General features: G+C 37.8%; 1 protein-coding gene across 14 annotated transcripts in view; it reads left to right on the top strand.

Moving 5' to 3' along the window:
* Positions 1–21,630, top strand: part of LOC5566252 (tyrosine-protein phosphatase Lar) — a 607,417-nt gene that overhangs the window by 209,438 nt on the left and 376,349 nt on the right. The window contains exon 1 of one of the 14 annotated variants that reach the window (XM_021845270.1): positions 8,684–8,932. The exons of 11 other annotated variants lie outside the window; for them this stretch is intronic. The gene's annotated coding sequence lies outside the window, so the exon portion shown is untranslated. Of the gene's footprint in view, positions 1–8,683; positions 8,963–21,630 lie in introns of those variants that run through there. 2 more of the 14 variants (XM_021845271.1, XM_021845269.1) reach the window with 2 other exon arrangements.

Genomic DNA, 21,630 nt, shown 5'->3' with positions numbered 1-21,630 from the left:
AAAATACATGATGAAATATTAGAATGCTCTAAAGTAATGATTATTTTAACAGCACGGCTTGCAACAATTGATAAAACAGCAAAATATAAAAATGTTTAACATTTTATATATTCATAACAGAACAGCCTATTTTTAAAAGAAGGCAAAATTTATGATTAAAACATTTGAAGATTGGACGCCAAAAATTATTGCGCCATAATAAGAACAAAGGACATCAAAAATTGTATTCAGAATTATCGAAGTAAGTGCAGTTATCGATTCCTCTTTTCGCTGATAACTTGAGCAGATAAATGTAATCGATTTCCGCCCTACTATCAGTAGGAAACATAAAATGTATAAACAATATAGCCCCAAAAACAGCCTATGCTTAAAAGAAGGTGAAATTTATTTCAATTTTAAATCAACAGATTTTTACCTATAATTATGGTTAGATCACATTTGGAACAACATTCAATGTTTGAAAAAAGGGTAAATTTGTCCTAAACATATCAAATCCTCAAGTGCAAAAATTTATTCCAATAGCGCAGCTCAAAAGAATAACTTACATTTGAAAGAAAGATAATTTCCGAATAAATAATAAAAAAATATTGGCATTAAATTTCCTAATATGCTTTACTTTATTCAGGAGCATATGATTGTTGAATAAATTGCCTTTATTGTATCAATTGACTCCAAAATAAGCCTTAAGAGATAAGAAATTTAATAGAAGCGTAAAAATAAATGTCATTTCAAGAAATTCTTGGTGTCAGACTCATTATGCCAAACGACCATTATTCCAAACGACTTTATGCCAAAGGACTTTATGCCAAATGACCTACCACCCTTGGTTCAAATAATAATAGCCCTTGAGCTGCTGAGCGATTTTGTTGAAGACGCCACATTTCGAAGTGTTCAGGATCCTGAGATAACCGCAAAACAAAAATTTCATGCCCACTAGTGCTGCCTGGTGGCGGATTTCCGTATCTGAATGACCACAGCATGTCAGCTTTTGAGCTGCTGAACAACTTTTCCCAAGACACCCACCTTCCAAATCATCAGGATCTAGGGAAATCATATGTTACAAAGATTACATTCCTATCCCTCAAGGTTAATATGAGGCAAGTTTTAAAAAGTGTCCAGTTCTCAACTAAAAGGATGATTCTCAACTCTTCAAGGTAGATCGTGCTCTGTACTGAATTTTCCCCAAAGACAGTACTGTGCTAACTCTTAACGCATACGAGATATTCACCAACACCTTTAAATTGATGAAATCTCATACGACCTGGGGTTCCTATAACCCAACCATCTGTCTTATAGGAAACCTGGCTATATTCAGCTTATTCGTTCCATTTTATCGATGTTGCCAGCATAAGAAACAATTGTGTTATTGCTCTGATATAAAAAACATGTATGGTCATTTTGGAAATTTCTCAATCTCTGTTTAAACTTTGCCCAATGTCTCGAATCAGATTAGATGTTGAATTGTTAAAAAACAAGTATAACCCGTTTTTTACGACCGATTATTTTTACGACCGACCCCCCTAACGGTAGTAAAAAGATGTTGTAGTGTCATCACCGTTGTGAGTATGTTCATGCCAGGCTAAAATTCCCTGGTAGTCATTTGAGATCCAGTTGATGGATTTTTGATAATATTGGAATTTATTGAAGAAGTGGCTGAAGGTCCTTGCTGTCGGCAAAATTGTTTGAAATGAACTAGGTAGAGTTCCTCAAGAAATTTCTGGATTTTCTAAGGAGTTCGTCGAAGGATTCAATCAGGAATTCCTCCAAACCGCATTCAGTAATTTCTCCAGATACTCATTTAAAATCCTTCATAAATTTAATCCGATGTTACCTCCTTGACTTTTAGATTTTTTTATGGATTTATCCTGAAATAATTCGCGTTGTTCTTTCAAACACTTTTCAGAATTTCCTCCCAAGGCTTCTTCAGGAATTCTACTTTGACTTCCTCCAAAAAAATCTCAAGGTTTTCTCCAAAATTATTCCAGTAATTCCTCCAAAAAATCCTTCAGAAATATTTTTACAATCCCCCTAGAATTCTTTACAAATTGTCTACAAAATTTCTCTAGTGATCATCTATAAACTATGTCATGCTCTAAAGAGAGAGAGAGGATTTAGGGAAATTACTATACAGTGTACTGAAAACGCTCATGCAGTATAAATTAATGAATAATTCCTAAGAGGAATCTAGGAAAGAATTTATAGAAGAATCCCTGAAGAAAGTTTTTAATGAATGTTCTTGCTGTCGGCAAAAATTGCTGGAAGTAAACCAGGTAAAATTCCTTAATGAAACTCTGGATTTTCTCAGGAGTTCGTCGGAGGATTCGATCAGGGATTCCTCCGGAACGCGTTCAGTAATTTCTCCAGATACTTATAAAAAACAATCTTTCAGAAATATATTGCGAAGTTACCTCCCTGATTTCTAGATTGTTTTTCAAGGATTTATCCTGAAATTATACTCGTTGTTCCTTCAAGCACTTTTAAGAATTTCCTCCCATAGCTTCTTCAGGAATTCTTCCAAGGATTCTACTTTGACTTCCTAAAAAAAAACTCATGGTTTGCTACAGAATTACCTATTCCAGTAGATCCACCAAAAATTCCCTAAAAGTATAATTGTAGGATCCCCCCTAGAATTCTTTACACATTTTCTATAAAATTTCTCTAGTGGTCATCCATAAACTATGTTATGCTCTAAAGAGGGAGAGACGATTTAGGGAAATTAATGTACAGTGTACTGAAAGGGCTCATGCCGACACGTTAATGCTTCCAGTGAGCATTTCGACCTTTGAAAGAAGCACCACACTAGACAACGAACTAGCATGCAACGCCCAGTGGCACAGTCGGAAAACATTCCTCGCGAAAAGTTCGAACCTACACTCCATATTACGATGTCGCTTAATCCCTGCAGGTATAACCACACGGCTACGAAGCCCATAAAATACGTAGAAGTTTTAAAAATTCTACATCCAAATGTTTCAGAAATTCTACGATGAATTTTTGAATTTTCCTACAGAAATCCAGTGTTTTTTTTCGAATTCAATTAAGGCTGGAATTATCCAACAAATTTTTTAGTTTAGCTTATACTGACTACAGATTTATTTATTTTTATTTTTATCTCTACTAACGACATTTTTAGCCCTGGGCTAGTTCATCTCGGTACCAACGGCTTAACTTCCCTTCCGAAGGAAGTCGTCACTATAACTTTTTACGTCATAAGTAACTATGTCGGGGATGGGATTCGATCCCATGTCCTCGGCGTGAGAGCCGAACTCACTACAGATGTCAATGGTTGTAAATCCGTAAATCCGTGATTCACCAAAGTCAGTGAAGGTGCACATGACTGGAATTGGCCATAATTTTCTTCAGTTTGCATAATTCAGTTCCTCTATTTATTCAGGGTCAATAATGGCGCCGGCTTCTTACTTGCAACCAGTTGGAATTGAGGGGAAGAATGTTAGTGTGTAACCTTTGCTATTTGGAGGCCGTATTTACCTCTGTATCTCCACAAAGGTTACTGGGAGGGATGTTTGTTAATGTGGAAGATCGTTGCGTCACAGGATTCACTTAATTTTCCGCGGTATTATTTGTACATTTGTGATAATCAAGTTTTTTTATTTTTTTTTTGTTCCCAGGTAATTGACTGGTCCCTTGAATGAAATCATGTTTACCGAGTTTGGCTTTTTTCGAGAGAACGATGGAAAACGCGTAAGTATTTATCGAATCGGACGACGTGGAGAGTTTCTTTGTAAAATGGGGTGACAACTTGGTTGTGTTTAAAAATCAAGACATACAATATAATCTTACTAAACTTATTTCCACTGTCAAAGAGTTAATTTTTACAAATCTCGCGGAACATTACTAAAGGACCTATGTACAAATGAGAGATTCTCTCCTCTCTCGTTCTCTTTCGATTATAACAGTGGAATACTAAAGATTTTGGGAAGTTTTTCACTATAGATCGAAAGTCAATTTCCTTGACTAGCGTTTCATACAAAAAACGCAACAGAAGAAGTTAATGTGACTCAGTTATTAATGAAAGAGAAAGTAAACAAAGAGAGCCTCTCAATGTTAGATAGGTCCTTTAGTAATGTTCCGCGAGAAATAGTCTCAAACATGTCTCAAATAAGTTATAGTGGCTATTATTCCTATCGAAGTAAACAAGCGATACAGGATGTTATTCAACCTTGTACGTGTATGACTGTTACTTATTCATCTCACAATTTCGAAGCAATGAACATCATCTGGTTTTGCTCAGTCATAGTTGCAAAAGCAATATCATTTTTTCAGCATGTGAGCGAATGTGCCTACCCGAGTAGAAGAAAATAACTTCTGAATACCAAATTAAGGTATTCCATACCAGATAATTTCCAATACTTACAACCTGAATGAGGTATGAATGAGCCCTGCATAAGAGGTAAAGTACCTCAAATAATATCTCAAGCATATTCTACGAACACCAAATTGATAACTAGATCAGGTATTGTAATACCTCAATATTACATGATGGATTTTCATATAAAATTGAAATTTTTCAATAGTAGTTCAATACCTCCAGCAGACCTCAATAGCTGTTTTATACCTCAATGAAGTATTTTTAATTCTTTCGAAGATTATTTTCAATACCATTATAATACCAAATTGAGGTGTTGACAACTGAACAATACCTAATTTTGGTATGATACCAAAATATGGTATGCATTAGTTATTGGGGAGTTATTTGTTCCTCCTCGGGACTGATACTTATTATCAGCATATACTATGAGGACTGAGTTTTATAACTTTGAGATTGCGAGCTACAAAGTGCCAAGCCTTAATTGTTATAGTTTTAAAGAAAGAGTTTTTCGTACTTTTAATGGCTTATGGAAAGCCGTGATCTGTCGTCTTGTCTGTCTAATTAACAGTGTCTATCTGTCTGTCTGTCACCCTATTCCTCTCTCTGTATTGCTTGCAAGCAATGTTACCGCTATTCTGGGTGACATTGGGCCTAGGGTCACCGTCCTTCTCATTGCATCTCACGGATAGTATAAATGTTAAAAAAACTAATCTATGATTATCTATTCCTTGAATCGTATTCTTCACGGGTAAAAATCCTCTGAAAGTGAAGGAAGAGTCATGATTTCGGGAGAAAGGTGTGTTTTTATGTTATGAAAATACACCATAATCAAAAGTCAGAAAATCATGAAGCATTTTATCGTAACGCCGGCTGTACGTTACGTTTTCAATTTTTAGCGAATAAAAATGTCAAGCGAAATCCTCAAATCATGAAACATGTATGCTGGAACCAAGAATAAAATTCATGGAAACCTAAACACTGTTCATGGATTTGGTCATCCGATCATTATGATTATTAGCATGGTCTGATATCATGAACACAGCTCATGAAAACATAAGCACTGTTCAACTATTTAGATGCCTGTCATTTATCATACATACAAAGGTATCGACCGTGATGATTTTATTTTGAAATTGTTTATCGGCATATCGGTCTATTTTGCTCGAAGTAAGAGGGAGCATGGAGAAGAAAGCAATGAACACTAGATGGATAGGTACCGTAAGGGAACGGCGAGAGAAATTGGATTAGATGTTGAAGAGGGCATACCATATGAAACAGTATTACTTGAAACGTCACTTCCTTGTGGCTAACGTCCCCTATGGGAACGGCTTGGGTGTGTTTTGAGAATGACACTACCAAGACAGCCCACAGCGGCTGTCTTGGTAGTGTCATTCTCAAAACACACCCAAGCCGTTCCCATAGGGGACGTTAGCCACAAGGAAGTGACGTTTCAAGTAATACTGTTTCATATGGTATGCCCTCTTCAACATCTAATCCAATTTCTCTCGCCGTTCCCTTACGGTACCTATCCATCTAGTGTTCATTGCTTTCTTCTCCATGCTCCCTCTTACTTCGAGCAAAATAGACCGATATGCCGATAAACAATTTCAAAATGTCATTTATCATGCCGATTTTGTTGCTGGAAAGTGGCATGTTGAGTCATGAAATCATGAAGCAGGTTCCCTGAATCATGCACTCGTTTCATGAAAACAAACATTATACGTCTAATAAGATCCCAGTTTATATTTGCCATTGGTAAACAAATAAAATGAAGATTAAATTGTTACGGCTTTCGTACCGGAGTTTCGTAATATACCGTGAAAACCATTCCACAAATGTCAACCTAACGAGTGTCACATCTTTAGCAGGAACGCTAACACTCGGTGGTTAGGTTTGCACGCAAAATGTTTTTTCGAGCATCAATTGAATTGGCAAATGGTCCCTGGGCTCACACAATGCTGGTGGATTGCATGAGTGATGGAACACTCCTTAACGACTAAGCTGATGTGGAAAGTGGAATAGGAACATCCGGTTGCCGAAGGCCTAAATTTATTAGCGGATATGAATAACTAAGACAATAATTTGTCACTTTTTCAAGGACACTTGGGTATTTTAACTACCCAAATAAATTGCCAGAATTTCATCAATGATATTACTGGGTTTAAAAAAAATATGTGAAACATAAAAAATTTATTAATATGAGTTTATACCGACACTCACAGTGACAAACCATAAATAGTTTGTTGACAAATTTTATATACGTCCCACTTTTGCACAGGTTACATATTTTACAGATTTGAAATAAAGGCATAGAACGAGCTCACCTTTCATCTTTCATCCTTGACTGGGCAGCCACAATTTACTTTCAGCTTCACTCAGCACAAAAATCGATTTGGAGACGCAAGAAAAATAACACTTTTGCTTTTCATGTAAAAAATCGCTCTGCTTTAACAAACCATTTAAAAACGAATGCTTGGGCTTCAAACAAGTTTCTTAAGAAATTCTCCCAAAACTTTGTATGTGTTACTTTAGAAATCTGATACGAATCGGAATTGGAGTAATTTGTAAAGAAATCCAAATTATTGATTCCTAGAATAGTTTTTAAACCAAAAATGGAGGGTATATAGATTTCTGGATATTATTTATGGAAGAATGTCCTGGATCATGAGGAACATCCGGAAAAAAATATGGAGTAATTTCTAAAACCTAAGAGAATACCTGATGGAATTCCTTGGGATTTTTTTTAGAAGTTCAAGAATGAATTGCAAAACCCTTAAGGCGAAGTAGGTCCTTATTGAAAATTGTACGCGTCGTTGATGATTGTTATTAAATCATGACTTTTAGAACATTTTTGTATTCCGGAACTCTCAGTTTCCTCTTCTGGAACAGATCTTGTTTCTATGATCATTTCCACAGTTTTTAACTGACAACGTTGACTTCTTTTTCAATGTTGCTATGTTTGCATTTGTGCCAGTGTTTGGATTTCGATCACAATAAGCCGATCGAACCATATTCAGAGAGTGTAACAGTTCATGAACCATAACAGTTCGTGGCACACTGCAATCGGCGAGCCCTATGAATGTTGATATTCACTCTCTCGTTTGGTACATGGCGAGAGAGCGTTCAAGAGCAGCATCTCTCACATTCTACAACGGTATTGAGTGATTCAGGTGATTTATGTTTTGCATAAAATTGGTAATAACTTTCATATATTTTGGTAATGCAATCTTACATAACTTAATTATAATCTATTGGATCATCCAACACCCCTATGATTGCAAATATAAAAAAAAGACACGGACATCGTCTTCAGCCATTTAGCTGCACAGACTGCAAACTTAACACTAGACAACGGACAATCATGCTCCAATGGTACAGCCGAGAAACATTCCTGACGAAAAGTTTCAATGGCTGCAGCGGGAATCGAACCCACACCCCATGACACGACACGCTTAACTGCCTGACGACACTAACCGCTCGGCCACGAGGCCCACACGTGACTCGTTATCTGCCTCGAACGATAAATGTCATGCATGTTGTGTGAGTGCAGGCGAATAAATGGAATTAAAGTTTGGCTCATGTGTTAAAATTTTCAATCCTGATTTGTGCATTATTTGACATAAATGAAGATACTTCAAATCTAAGGAAGTCACATAAAAACGAAGATTAAGGAAGAAAGCAGACAATTGCGAAACATTCAACGAAACTTGAACAAAATTTGAACAAGCTTTCGAAAATGTTGTCCCAGCAGTTTATCAAGCGGATTTGTAGATATCTTGTAGCACTTTTCGCGATCGTTGTCAGAATCCTGGAATTATTTTCAACGTACTGGTTGATTATTTGTGTGATCCGCCTGCTTTCACTTCACCATGAAGTTAAAAAACTCGAGAACTACTGAATCAAAAATCAAAAGTTGAAAATTCTCAAAAAAAAATCTCTATCGTGTTGATTGTAATCATCGTCGATTAGCACAAAACAAACGTTTTCAATCTCTACCTCATTCCGTCACCCTTATTTCTCGGCTGTCTCCGTTTCGAGCACCGTCACAATCGAGTAACCGCACTCACGTCAACCAACTGCTCACCCAAATTTCCCAACCACCCACCACCCACAACGGAACGCAGTAACCTAGCCTGCTCGAACCGATCTCGCTGGTAACTCACCCAAAATGCACGAGGACCACCCGTTAACGAGGACGAAGCTACCACACGAAGGACACGAAACACGATGCTACGATTTCGTGCGCGGGCGACCCAGATGAAATCCCCCTTATCTGCCCGACTGGAGGACTTCTGCTACTGCTGCTGCAAGGAAGCTTCCGTCGTGGATTCTCTCTCTCAGTGCGCTCGTGTTCGTCCTGCAAGCAACAACAAAACGGCATTCGAATCCGCGATCCATTACGGTTTGCCGTCGCGTTTTTCCTCTGGTGAATATACATCTCGATTGTGTGACACGCAGCCAGTCAGCTGCCTGCCGTCAACTCCCGGTCGTCCCTCTTCATCTATCTACCGTGTGCGGGAATTACGGTAATGCGCTCCGTAGTTGTTGACCGTAGATGACTCCCGGGGTCGGCAGGATACGATTCGGCGTGTATCTTCTGCTGTGCGTATGAATGTGTATGATTTATCAGTGGTAAAGAGCGTAGATCGACGAAAGGGATCGTTACTTCGAGCAGCTGTTTTTCCGTTCTTCCGCTGCAGCTAGGGATGACTTGTGTAGCGTGGGGTTTGTTGGATGTTATGCAAGCGTGTGACTTGAGCGATGGAAAGTCTGCAGCGCTTCGAATGGCTAAGTTTTTACCTCCTTTCATTGTTCAACAGAAATACTGACCAACGATGATGTACTCTCGTGGTGCAGCGGAAGAGTGTACATTAGAGCGCGGTCCGTGGGAACACCGGGAAGAAGCATGTGTTGGTTTTCTTCCAGAGTGAAAAGCATCCGTTCCTCGGTGTTGTCTGGATAAAAAAAAAGCGGAAGAAAAGTGAAAAAGCTGTGTTGATCTACTGCAAAATGTGTTCTCGGCATCGTAGCTGTGCTGCCACAACAAGAAACAGCAAACGAAAATGTCGATAGGGAAATGCTTCGTTTTACTGGATTATTCTGGCTGGAGGCGTGCTGATGTATCTCTTCTACACATGTACGACTGTGGGAGACAGTGCAACTTCATCGCAGTGGAACGCGATGAGTACTGCATTAGGATGAGCAGTTTGCGGAATAGATCTGTGTATTTTTTTTTACTATCGCAGCTTTTGCAGAGCAGTTCTGCTAACTGTCCCGAGGCGGTCCTAGACACATCAAAGGAATTGCCGCACAGTGGACGTGAATATTAGCTGCAGTGGAATTTCGAGTATCTGTTGCACTTCGCTTCGAGTGGATTGCGAATGATGGTGTTACAGAAAGCAATGAGAAGGGTGAAAGTTTGTTTTATAACTGCAGCAAGTTAATTAGGGGGCAACTTGTGTGTGCGAGACTCGTCAACTGTATTGCGGCACATTGTGGAAGCTGTGCGACTTAATGGAATATGTAGGTTCATTATTTGTTTGTAATAAGTTGCACGTCCCACTGGAAGTTGGGTCAAAGTACGCTATTACTGTGTGGAAGCGCTGCTGAAGACAAAAGACAAATTAGGGAAAGAGTTTGAAAAACTCGTTAACGTTGAAGAACGATGTCAGTAACAGATCGAAAAAGAGCTACAAGTGATATTCGGACCTATCTAAGGTTTTAGGAAAAAGATTTTGCAATGGGTTAAGTTCATTGACTCTGAATCTTCTGGTGTACATAAAGCAAGGAAAGACCGATGGAGTTAACTTTAGTATACTACGACTAGTAGTGCCTTTTATACAATTATGCTACGGACAAGGACATTTTGAAAATTGAAGCAAAACCTGAAAACTCGCTTTAAAACTCAATGCCTTGAACTTGAACACTCATAACCTGATATGTACTCTAATTTGAAAGTTTGTCAAATTTCATAAAAGTACAGTTTATTCTATATCCTGTGTTTGCAACTCAGTTACACACGACTTTTTAGCCATGTTGAGTGACAGACATAGTCTGCTGTACTGGTGATAAACGTGAAAATGAACGTCTGCTACACAAGCGAACTCTGTACAATGGTGTTACACCTGCACCACGCAAGGTATTCTATGAATGATGATGCCATTTTTAAAACGACATGACATTTCGATTTAGCTCGTGTCAATGTTGAGAAACGTATATAACCAACACGAAGGACAACTGAACTTAACGGTCAAAATCATTTTTCATCAGTGTGTTAAGACCCTGCTCTGATCCCGATATGTTCTAAATAATATAATAATAAAAGTTAGCTGCAAATTAACGGATACAACATTCTCCAACCACTTAGATCTCAATTATCTGTCAAGCCGTACATTTTTGAAAGTTGGGTTGAATCCAAGCATTAAACGAGTATGCAAGTTGTGCAATACAGGAAATCTGATTTTTTTTTAATTTGTGCAGCGTATTTGGATAGAATTGAACGCTTTGAGATCACTGTGTTGGTAACGTTCAGTGAAGGTGAATTCTTCTAGGCTGACTAAACTAGAAGCAAAGAGTTCTGCCAATGGTGGACAGTGTTTCAGAATTTAGGCAGGGAATCAGGCAGGAAAACTTTAACTCTTCTAAGGAAATTATGGTATCCTCTCAAGTCGTAAGGAAAGGAGACTTCTGCGTTTTGCCTAAAATGTTTAAAGAACGCTTACTACTTTCCAGATATTTTAGAGAGACGATGCATGTTTAGCACTCATGACGCTAAAACTGTACGTTTGTTTAAGGTGATCTTGAATGGTCCTGGTCTTATAATAAATCGTGGCATGGAAACTACTACAAATGAGTAAAATTATGAACTATGAACTATGGTTGAAGCACTCCAGATTAAGGTAAATTTTGCCAATGATATTGCTATTGGAGTACACCATAGAAATAAATTTGATTATTTTGTACAGTGTTAATGCGTTTTTCCAGATTGCGCATCTTGCACATAGTCTTTCAAAGGACCAGTTTTTAATGCGTATTTGGCTTATCTGATTCTCAACAATTTTGCTTCAATTCCTCCATGTTATGAAATATGGTACAACCGGAAAAATATTCCCTACACGGTTAAAAATAGCCATCAAAACTTTTAACGCCAGTTTGTTTATATATTGTTTCTACACCTTTGGAGCAATTTAAAAAAAATGTCAGACGAAATTTTGAGTAACGTCCTTTTTAAGGTGAAAGTTAACATTGAGTTTCAATACTTAACCCAATTAACATGTTGGTTGGTATAATTTTTGCTATACATCATTCTATATGAATCAATTCACTCGTATAAAATGCATGGAAAGGCTATATTCATACCAAAGTGGATGCCCTACATGCACTTAGCACGATTTTTTCAGACTTTTTTTGGATTCAGAATTCAATACTTTACCGCTAAACCACCAAGTGATACATGGTAACGTTGCGATTATTTGCCAATACATGTTTCCTATACAGCGATGCTTGCTTCGTCATTCTAATGTCGTTTCGTTTTTAGGAACTGGGTCGATGATCAACACATAAACAAACTAATAGGAAGCAAATTGTAGTTCGGTCGAACCTGAATCGGGTTGGGGTTGAAACTGTGGTTCAGAACGGGTTTCGCCAGTTTCAACCTAGGCTCAAAAACAACTTCGACATAAGTAGCCCATCGTTAAAAGATACCAAGCTTGAATGGCAAGTTTTGGCTAAGTTACCAGTGATGGGAAGTGACGAACATTTCTGCTGAACAAAAATCCCACCTTGTTCGGTAACTTGCGAGTAAACGTTTCCGAGCTTGTTGCTACATCTGTTGGCATGTACTCCCGAGCAGACGGGTGCAAACTTGCTCACACTTATCCTGTTCGCGAGTCAGTCATGTTTGTTATGCATTGGTTTACACTCGTGAGCTGCTTCGCGATGCGATCTTTTCCACCGCTGTAAGTTACTGCGATTCAACTCCATTGTATGATAAATTGTCTCTGTTCGTTTTCAATTACATTTTATATTAAAATTCCATTGAAGTTCACTTTAATAATTGATTTGTAGGCTGTTCTGAGGCATTACGGAGCCGATCTCATTGTCTAATTATAAGCTAAACCCGTTTTAAATAATAAAAATCCTAATAGTTTCAAGAATACGAGTACATTATTTTTCAAAGCTAGAACAAATACCACTTTACTCTACTTGACAGAGAGTCAAATTTTGTTATCTTTTTGAATTCATTATAAGTGGTGGAAGATAAGAAAACAAATTTAAGGTATAAATGCAAAGTACAGTGGTGAACTGAAATCCCATCAGGATCAGAATCCGAGCACTTTAGGAAAATAGTTGGCGTTCTGAATGGAGTGTATTTCACCGTAAACGTAAGAGTCGACTGGAGGGGTCATTATAGGGCTAAAAAGAGTATTTTGAAATAAAAGATGCACAAGTTCTTCTAAGTTTAAAAAAGAAGGATATTCTACTTGTTAGTTCTTAATTTATTTGTAAAACATGAGAACCCTGGGCCTTCCATAGCCGAGTGGTTAAAGTCCGCGGCTACAAAGCAAAGTCTTGCATCGTCTTGCTGAATAGTTGCGCCTACATCGCTATGGCCATGCTACGGCTATGTGAAAGCTATCATAGCCTGGTGGAACCATTTTAAGATCAAAATTTTATGATAACTATGAAGACCTTTAGATACAGCTTTTCGAATGATTTGAGTTTTGCTCTGAATAATAATAAAATCGAAGTACAGATCTACAGTGAAACTTTCTTTAGTAGATTGAAGAAACCATGAAAACTTGATATTCTTATGAGACAACTTTCAATTGTCTCTTCAATATCAAATCATTGTGTTTTCACTATATACAGCCATTCCATTAAAAACCGATCTAATGGGTCACCGAATTCCGTGAAAATTTGTTATTTTGTTCCTTATCCGAAAAAAGCACAAACGTGTTTTTGGATTTTTTGATAAGGGTGACCATTTCTGAAATAGGGTGACCAAAAAATCACGATTTCGCAATATTTAAAAAAAAAATCTTAACTTTTGAACCCCTTGACCGATTTTCAATTCTCTTGGACGGTTACCTCATTTCGGAAATGGTCACCCTAATCAAAAATCCAAAAATACGTGTATCCTTATATCTGATAAGGTACAAAATAGCAAATTTTCACGGAATTCGATGACCCACTAGATCGGTTTTTCATGGAATGGCTTATATATTTACCTTAATTTTATTATCAATCAAAGTAAATCTTAAAAAAAACAAGAGATAGATTAACATACGTGAACTTACTGTACTGTATGTATTTTGGGAATTTTGCCTTTGTATTTCGCCTTGCAATATTGCGTGCAACTCGTTTAGTGCAATTGAGAATTATTATTTAAGACACTTGAACTTATGATATCAACTATTAAAAGTTCCAAATTTAAAAATGATTTTGGTACATTTTGAATCGGCTCCGTAATGCCTCAGAGCACTTGAGCCTTAAAATAATCTACTAATTATGATAAGCTTTAACGCTTTAAGTTATCAAATATTATTGAAAACAATAAGAGGTGATATTAGTCATTGAAATACAACGTTAGTGTGTTTAAATTCAACAAATTTGTTTACGCCTCCAAAAAGGCCTAATTCAAAATTTCAGCTGAAGATTTTTTTCCAGATGTGTCGAACCGTGGGGCCTTCCTCAGCCGAGTGATAAGCGGCTTCAAAGCAACGCCATGCTGAAGGTGTCTGGGTTCGATTCCCGGTCGGTCCAGGATCTTTTCGTAATGGATATTTCCTTGACTTCCCTGGGCGTAGAGTTTATCATCGTACCTGCCACACGATATACGAATGCGAAAATTGCAACTTAGGCAAAGAAAGCTCTCAGTTAAGAACTGTGGAAGTGCTTAAAAGAACACTAAGCACTAAGTAGCCGGCTCTGTCCCAGTGGGGACGTTAATGTCATGAAGAAGAAGAAGGAGACGTATTTCCTAGTGAGATCAATAACAAAAACATTAATTGTAACAGCACATATATCTTTAATAGTTAACTCAGAAACGCGTGTAGCTACAATTTCATTATTAACGAGCCCGCATGCACGAGGCAGGACACGCGAGTTTACCATTTCAGGTTAGGTCAATGTAGCAAAAAAAGGGTTTACCTATATAGAATTTCCCCTTACGAAAGTAAGATTCATGAATTAAGCGATCTGAGCTTTTTTAATCATAGCTATGAGAAGGCGTCAAAGGCGAAAAAGCACAGAATACACTTTGTGAAACGCTTAATGTAAATTCATATAAGGGAATGATTTATGTTAACTCATAATCCCTTCTTTATGTAAAAGTTACTGAAGAACGGCATAAAAGCCATCGGTTGATAACAAAGGAAGTACTAACGTATCGAAATGCTAGGGATCAAGCATTGCTTCAGCGGAAAAGCAATACCAATATGAATAAGAAGTGTTAGTACATTCGATCAGTACTAAAGTGAATTTGTTCTTCTTAATCGAAAAAGATTCAAAATGTTCAGAAGTCCTATATTGGATTGTTTAATTATTAAATTTCGTCATTATCTGTTCTAATTGTCGAAATTTCAATCGTTTCAAAAGCTCTATATAGCCATGAAACATTAAAGTTTACTATCCATTTCCTTTCTCAAACTTTCTGCCACTGACAGGCCGTCGAGCCCAATCGGAGCAACATTGATTGTTGCCTCAAATTTGCGTGCAATCTCTGTCAGAATACAATCCTCATAACCATTAAAATTGATTGAGATATAACTTCGGTCACTTCCCATTCAATCGTCTTATTTACCACCGAACCAGTTGTCGTCCCTTTTCGTAACAAACCCCCGGAAATAATCCCACTTTTTTTTATCCCGCCATTCCAATCACAAGGATATTCAATCCCATAAAAACCGTCAAAAACAGCCCGTCCGTCCGCTTTTTGCTGCATGTCCGAGGAAAACTCCTTGTTTCCCACACTTTTCGGCTTTCGACTTTGCCGCCAGCAATCGAAGAGGAAAGCTCCAAATGGCATCATTAAATTCATCATAATAGCCATTTCCGAGTGAAAGCACAGCACACCGAAAAGAAAATAGAATATTCAATAGTGGAACCACATCGGGCCATGGTAAACCAGCTGTCAGCACTAAGCGAACAACCACAGGGAAAAAGGAGAGAGCAAAATCAAAAGTCAAACGTTAAACAAATAATACAGACCGATATTTATGCAGGAGGATGTTTTTCCTCCCCATTGAGTTTTTTCTCTGTGCTTTCTTCTGGACCAACAATAACAACAGTGGAAAGCAGATGCTACTGCTCTGGGTATGTCCATTAGGGTGCGGCTTATTTTTTAAATGCTCTAAAAACCAAAAGCTCGCAAATTCTTTTGAACTCAAACAACATAAGAATCTATAACTTGAAAATTTACCTTCAAATCGCTGGCACCACTTCTAAATCCTAATATTTTTGCTCAAATTATGAAGTTTCTCTTCTTATGTGATTTGAGTTGAATAGAGACTACGAACTTTTGGTTTCGAGAATATTCGAAAAATGAACCGCACCCTAATGTCCATGGCTTTCGAGTCGAGTCAATGTCTACGCGTGCGGTGATGGCCAGGGTTTTTCTTTCCCGGAGCCACTTTTTCACGATTGCATGCACAGAACTCGCTCGAGAAGGTCCCCGGATTCCTTCTTCGCTCCCATCGATGCCCATGATGATAATAATCCACAAAGGCTTAGCCATCACAGAAGGGTTTTCCCCTTTTTAGTGCAGGTAACTGCTTCCACTTCATCTCCCCATTCACCACCCACTTGTCATCCCCCAAGATTCAGGGCAAGAATCACATTGGAATCCACTTTCCACAACCAAACGAAGCCTAAACAAATACGGCTTGCAGATGCTGAGAGTTGCGAATAATAGACAGAAAGCGAGTCCCCTCTTCTCTTATCGTCTCGTTTTCCACTCGATGGTTTGTTGGTCTTGCTTGGCACTGCTTCCGATTTCACCCCTTTCAGGAAGCTTGTACCGCCGCCGAGGACCTTGAAAGTGGCCTACATTATACCTGTCAATTGAAGCATACGTTGATGTCTGTCGAATGGTCGTTATTCTTAGGATGGATGGGAAAAGTATTGTGAAGATTCGTGTAAAAAATAGATAAAAGATCCTTAATATATTAAAACATGCTCTAACAGTTAATAACATAAATAATGCAGTTACTGTTGAAGCCTTTTTGGAATCAGGAGCCAAACTCTAATAGGATCCAAACTTTTCCGTATATCGTAATGATCGCCTTGATAAAGCATAGGGAGCGTCACTCATTATATATATTTTTCTACGATTGATTGCGTCTTAATCGACTCTAAAAAACAACTTTGTAGCCAACTTCTTCTTCTTCTTCTTGGTATTACATCTCCACTGGGAGCTCCTCAGCTAAGTGTTCGTATGAGCACTTCCACAGTTATCAACTGAGAGCTTTCTTTGCCAAAGTTTCTTTTTTCGCATTCGTACATCGTGTGGCAGATATACGATGATATTCTATGCCCAGGGAAAAAAAAATTTCCATTACGAAAAAATCCTGGACCGACCGGGAATCGAATGCAGACACCTTCAGCATGGTTTTGTTGTGTAGCCGCGGACTCTAATCACTCGGCTAACGAAGGTCCCAAATCTTCTAGGCATTCTTGAACTCCATCTACTACCCTAAGGTTTCTTTCCAAACCGCAAAAAATGGGACTGGCGCGTTTTGCTGGAAACTCTTAAAATCATGAACTTCTTCTCTAGCATATTGAAGAGACACAAAATGTTTACTTATGACAACAAAACTGAACGTTTGTTTACGCCTTGAAACTTTGAGTCACTTGAAGAGATCAAAAATGGAATTTACTTTGATTGTGCCCAGTCTAAGTAGTCATTATGAAAAAGAGAACAAAATCAGGCATACGTTGGTAAAGACCCGAGTTGGGAAAAGTTCTGAGATTCACACTACATTAGGCAAGCGTAGCAAATCACAGTCAACGAAGCCAGTGAAATTCACGCCTGCTGTACGCAAAATGCCTTGAAAACAGCAAAACACTCGTTGCTACGGGCAAACCAAAACTACTGTGGAAAAATGTTCTATTTCCCGCTTTTACAGCCTCCAATGACACTACTGATTTAGAAAATTCATGTACCCAACATAGGCTACTTGATGAGATTCACGATTTAAAACTACTGTTACAGCACACTACTGCCCATAACTGCATAACAGTTACATTCGACATTTTTAACAAATTTGAGTTAATACCATGGGGAGTCGTCAAATGGTAAATACTTTCGATCAACTTACTGAAATCTGTGAGATTGTTCTAGAAAATTCGAAAAAAATACCAACTTGTTTTGTCACATTGGCAGTTATAATCGCATAACAGTCACATTGGAATTATAAACGAGCCTTGTATTGTAATAGCAATGAAATTTCTATCAGAATTATTTTCTGACTATTCCTCTAGTATGCGATATGCCTTGTACACAATATCAGTCTCAAATAAGCATTTTTGAGTTTCTGGTAATTTTTAGAAATTTTAGTTTTCTCGCATACTGCCATAAAATACTCTCAATGCCTAATTTTGTCGAATGTTACAAATATGCAGTTATGGGCAGATTAGGGGAAAAGCAACAATTTTCAAAATCATCCTTACGATTTTGGCCTACTTTGTATGAAAATCGGAAGATTGGCACAGAATTCTTGTAGGTCCAAGATTAGTGCTTTTCCCCCACAGTAGTGAGAGAAGCCACGTGATTTTCGCGAAATTCAATCCTACTACTATTACCATTCCCAGCCCCGGTAAAGACTTTCTCAATAATATTATTTAGTTCACTTTTACAAATGTGATCTAAATAAGACAGTGGCGTAGCTAGGGTTTTTGGGGCCGGTGCGGACTTGAATTCGAGGGCCTTTTTGAATAGGGATGTGCGTGCACCGCTATATGACTAGTCAAGTAATCGAAATCATACTATCTTTACTATCTACATTAAGATTTGTGATTGAAAATAATCGAATATTTGTTCATCTGTTGTTGAAGTCACTCTTAACTTTTTGTGTTGGAATTAAGATGTCAAATAATAAAGACTAATAATGTCGATACGACCACTCCAGGGCTGGTAGTGGCTAATTGTCTTAAAATATGAACTTTAGAGACCTCATGCGTGACAAAAAAAACGTGACTTAAAGGACCACGTGAACTTCGTTTTTATAAGCATTGCTCAGAGTTTCCAACCAGTTAGGGGTCAGGTATATGGAGATTCCTCGTGATGTTATGCCAAATATTACTTCATGTATTTGATGATTTTCTGAGACTTTAATTCAGGTATTAATCTGACGATTTCTCCAGGAGTTCATTAAGCGATTCCTTCACAAACTTTTCTTAAGGATTTCCTTTCAGGTTTTCGTTTAGGATACCATGATTCATCCAAAGACATTCTCGAACATTAATCCAGAGATTTCTTCAGAGATTAGAGAAGATGCATGCCGGGATGGTTTTGAGTTTCCTCTTATTTTCATTCATTGTAACTAGAAATTTATCCAATACACCTTGGCAGATTCCTCCCAAGTTTCCTTAAAAAAATTTCATCTAAACATTTCTCAACGAATCCAGGACTTCTCTGAGAACGTCGCCGAGGAGATGCTAAGAAACATATTCAGATCTTCTAAAAAACAGGGGAATATTTTTAAACTAAATCCTCAAGATGTCACTGATTCTGATAAAATACATGATTAAAGATCTCCGGATTTCGTCTGGACCCTTGAGAAAATCTTGAATGAGTTTCCAGAAAAATTGATGAAATAACTATTGGAAAACCTACAGGATATCCTGTGTAAAACCCCTAGGAGATCTCGAGGATAACTCTTGATGGAATTACAGCAGTGATTGCTGTAGTATTAGGAATTCCTAAAAGATTTCGTGAAGAAATCTCTAGATGAATTCATGGAGCAATTTCTGTGATAATCTGTAGGGTAATTCTTTAAGGTTATTAAAATGACATAAAGTTTTGCTGCAAACATGACATGGGAACTTTACAGAACTTTCCCGGAAGCATTTCAGTAGGGTATATCTCCGTTCATTATTCTGAGATAGTAATAACTGAAGAAATCAATACATAAATGTCTGACAGAATCATTCTAGAAAAACCTGTAAGAATTTCGTGGTGAATTTGGGGAGTAATCCCTTCGTTGGACTGTTCAACGATTGCTTTTAGCAAATTCTGAACGAATTTCTCTTATCATATCTTATGGAACAATTCAAAAAAATGCAAACAGAGTTCCTGGGAGAATCACTAGAGATTTTTTTATAATAATTTTTGGAGGGATCTCTGGAGGAGTCTTTTGTAAGTATTCTTGAAGAAAGCTGTAGACACATCACTAGAAAAAATTCTGAAGCTTTTCCATGAGGAATCTGTAAACATATGGAATAGTCGCAAAGTAATCTCTAGAGTACAAATATTCATCTTAAAAGGCATTTGAAACGGCTTGGTTAAGAATATGGCTCATAATAAAAATGTTTCCAAACCACTTCCTAGCTTCCTCATGGTCAATTTATACATAGCCCTCGGATACTCAATGATTATTAAAATTGTTTATCGAATAACACTGTATTCTGTTGAACCGTACGTTTATCGTTGGAACGAACGGTTCCTTTAATAATATAGTGGATGCTAAAGAGGACCCTATAAATTATCAATTCAGGTCCTCCTCAAACCTGATTTTCCCTACCTTATAACTTTTAATTTGTTAAGAACTGAATTTCTACTGTTATAGAAAGTTTTCACTATGATTGTGGGGAGCTTTAGAAAAAGCAAAACATATGTTCGATGTCTGTGTGACATGGGAACATTTCCAAAAACCTGAAGAAAATTGCCAGAACCAGTGGCGTTGGTGCCAAAAGTGGGGTCATGGTATCAAACATTGCCGCATGGATGCTGAATGCATGTCCTGTGCAGTTATCTCCCTGTTTACCATACCAGAACAAAAACAGAATTTAAAAAAGGACATAATTCGGAAAAAGAATAATAAATTGAATCATTTGTTCGAGAAACGAAATAATTCCACCAACAAAGTTTAAAATAAGCAAAAACACGTATTTATGCATGGAAAAAATCTTAATGGCAGATCAGGTCGCAAAAGCGGTAATGAGCAGGCTTGATAATACTTTTCACGTTCAAGGATCAGTCATTGCAATCATTGTCATCATTGAAATTGCAAAAGTAGTTTTTCTGCCCAAACTTGTTATTTATTCTCTGAAAATATGTTCGCTGTGTTTCGGTTGGAGAAAAGAATACAGCGAACACATTTCTATGTAAGCTTTGTTGATTTAGAACGAAAAAACTGCTTTTAAAAATTCAAAAATTGATGACGGGCCTGCCACCATCAACATCGTTTGAGTTCGGTGACATGCTCTAAAGCAGCGTGCTCCTTTGGCCTCTTTGCGAGGGAGCAAAAAAATGCTAAGCCGAGAGGCAACAAAAAATGAGCGAGGATGATGCTAGATGATTTACTTGGATTTTCCCCCAGTCCAAATAATCATTATGAAAAAGAGAACCCAATCTGGCATTGTTCGGAAAGGGCTTTCTCAAGAATATTATATAGCTCACTTTAACAAGAAAAAGCAAAACTTATGTTCGATGTCCGTGTGACATGGGAACATTTTCAGAAACCTGGAGAAAATTTGCAGAACCCCACTCAGTGCCGTCGGTGCCAAAAGTGGGGTCATGGAACAAAAAATTGACGCATGGATGCTAAATGCATGATTTGCGGAGGTTCTTCTCACGCCAAGGACGTCTGTCCTGTGAAGAAGATACCGATAAGTTCATATGCGCGAATTGCGGGGGCAATCTTAAGTCAATTTTTTGGGCTTGCCCTTCGCGTAGGCGAGTCGTCCAGACTCGTGCCAGGCAAATGAACAGTAATATCTGTTACGATAACGGTCGTTTCCGGAATTTCCCTGGTAGAGTTGCAAACAACGCTCACTTGTAAGTTAACGATCGCTTAATTAGGAATCATACCCATCAGGAAGATTATAATCATGCTCATTCACAAACTAATTTTAATCCGTCGGGTCCGTTCGTATCTTTTAATTTTGAATGTATCTACCCAAGGAAAATCCTTTTCCGACATCATAGCAGGTAATTTGAACTCCTCCCGTATTCGTACAATGATTACCCATTCTAATTATTTCAAATCAAATGGAAAAAAAACCAGCCGCCACAGAAAACTTCTACTCCGCCTCATCGTCTACCGAAAATTCTAACGTGTTTGAGGTTATGGCTTTCA

The sequence above is a fragment of the Aedes aegypti genome, chromosome 2 (genome assembly GCF_002204515.2).
Source record: "Aedes aegypti strain LVP_AGWG chromosome 2, AaegL5.0 Primary Assembly, whole genome shotgun sequence".
Lineage (NCBI taxonomy): Eukaryota > Metazoa > Arthropoda > Insecta > Diptera > Culicidae > Aedes > Aedes aegypti.
The sequence above is the reverse complement of the archived record's forward strand: the minus strand, read 5'-3'. Positions and strand labels throughout refer to the sequence as shown.